The sequence below is a fragment of the Durio zibethinus genome, unplaced genomic scaffold (genome assembly GCF_047325235.1).
Source record: "Durio zibethinus cultivar Kanyao isolate XHJ-2024 unplaced genomic scaffold, ASM4732523v1 HiC_scaffold_3, whole genome shotgun sequence".
In the NCBI taxonomy this organism is placed as follows: Eukaryota; Viridiplantae; Streptophyta; class Magnoliopsida; order Malvales; family Malvaceae; genus Durio; species Durio zibethinus.
The window spans coordinates 5235737-5238236 of NW_028323044.1; positions in this window are offsets into that span (position 1 = coordinate 5235737).

The window sequence follows — 2500 nt, forward strand, 5'->3', positions numbered from 1 at the left end:
TTTAGAAGGAGTTTTGGCACCAAATTTTGTGGACGTGATCCTTCTATTTTTGTTGGCATGCACAAAAAAATTCAGCTAAAAACTCGAACCGGAGAAGATTTCGCGACCGTTTGAAAAAAGTGTCCCCGTTTCAGACACTTCAACGGCTACTGGCAGCAAACCTGTAAAATCTCAAACGCTCTTTAAGGGGGTGTGAGTTCTCAGAGGTTTGATGAGGGATAGGGGGCCAACACAAGGGCCAAGTACCAGCACCCATCGCACGTCATGTGCGCACACCCCCCCGGCCCCCCTCCCAATCGCCGGAACCCCAATGCCGCCGGTCAGGTTCTCCGGCGGTACTCCGGTGATGCTCCGGCGATGCTGTCCCGAGTGAAAAAAATGCGGCACCAGCACATGCTGGAGCCAAGCATGGGCACCGTGGCTCAAAATCGAACTTCGGCCAAGGCCTCGACCATCAATGGCACATGATGACGCATGGTGATGGCACATGCATCGACCATCATCGGCATAGGCTGCCCTTCGGTACGGGCACTTGCCTCGACCGCCATCGGCACAAGCTGGGCCCTGGTGTGGGTTGTTGCCTCGATCACCAGCGGCACATGCTGAGCCTTGGTGCGGGCGGTTGCCTCGAGCACCATCGGCAGACCCTGGGCCCTGGTGCGGCCGGTTGCCCCGATAACCATCGGCACACGCTGGGCCCTGGAGCGGCCGGTTGCCTCGATCACCATCGGCAAAAGCTGGGCCCTGGTGCGGGCGCTTGCCTCGACCACCATCGGCACACGCTGGGCACTGGTGCGGGCGCTTGCCTCGACCACCATCGGCACACGCTGGGCACTGGTGCGGGCGCTTGCCTCGACCACCATCGGCACACGCTGGGCCCTGGTGCGGGCGCTTGCCTCGATCACCATCGGCACACGCTGGGCCCTGGTGCGGGCGCTTGCCTCGACCACCATCGGCACACGCTCGGCCCTGGTGCGGTCGGTTGCCTCGAGCACCATCGGCACACGCTCGGCCCTGGTGCGGGCGCTTGCCTCGACCACCATCGGCACACGCTGGGCCCTGGTGCGGCAGGTTGCCTCGAGCACCATCGGCACACGCTGGGCACTGGTGCGGTCGGTTGCCTCGATCACCATCGGCACACGCTGGGCCCTGGTGCGGGCGGTTGCCTCGACCACCATCGGCACACGCTGGGCCCTGGTGCGGCAGCTTGCCTCGAGCACCATCGGCACACGCTCGGCCCTGGTGCGGTCGGTTGCCTCGACCACCATCGGCACACGCTGGGCCCTGGTGCGGCAGGTTGCCTCGACCACCATCGGCACACGCTGGGCCCTGGTGCGGGCGGTTGCCTCGACCACCATCGGCACACGCTCCGCCCTGGTGCGGTCGGTTGCCTCGAGCACCATCGGCACACGCTGGGCCCTGGTGCGGCAGGTTGCCTCGACCACCATCGGCACACGTTGGGCCCTGGTGCGGGCGGTTGCCTCGACCACCATCGGCACACGCTGGGCCCTGGTGCGGGCGCTTGCCTCGACCACCATCGGCACACGCTGGGCCCTGGTGCGGCAGGTTGCCTCGACCACCATCGGCACACGCTGGGCCCTGGTGCGGGCGCTTGCCTCGACCACCATCGGCACACGCTGGGCCCTGGTGCGGGCGCTTGCCTCGACCACCATCGGCACACGCTGGGCCCTGGTGCGGCAGGTTGCCTCGACCACCATCGGCACACGCTGGGCCCTGGTGCGGGCGCTTGCCTCGAGCACCATCGGCACACGCTCGGCCCTGGTGCGGTCGGTTGCCTCGAGCACCATCGGCACACGCTGGGCCCTGGTGCGGCAGGTTGCCTCGACCATCATCGGCAGCCTCGACCACCATCGGCACACGCTGGGCCCTGGTGCGGGCGCTTGCCTCGACCACCATCGGCACACGCTCGGCCCTGGTGCGGTCGGTTGCCTCGAGCACCATCGGCACACGCTGGGCCCTGGTGCGGCAGGTTGCCTCGACCACCATCGGCACACGCTGGGCCCTGGTGCGGGCGGTTGCCTCGACCACCATCGGCACACGCTGGTCCCTGGTGCGGGCGCTTGCCTCGAGCACCATCGGCACACGCTGGGCCCTGGTGCGGCAGGTTGCCTCGAGCACCATCGGCACACGCTGGGCCCTGGTGCGGCAGGTTGCCTCGAGCACCATCGGCACACGCTGGGCCCTGGTGCGGGAGCTTGCCTCGAGCGCCATCGGCACACGCTGGGCCCTGGTGCGGCAGGTTGCCTCGAGCACCATCGGCACACGCTGGGCCCTGGTGCGGTCGGTTGCCTCGAGCACCATCGGCACACGCTGGGCGCTGGTGCGGGCGCTTGCCTCGACCAGCATCGGCACACGCTGGGCCCTGGTGCGGCAGGTTGCCTCGATCACCATCGGCACACGCTGGGCCCTGGTGCGACAGGTTGCCTCGAGCACCATCGGCACACTATCGGCCCTGGTGCGGGCGGTTGCCTCGACCACC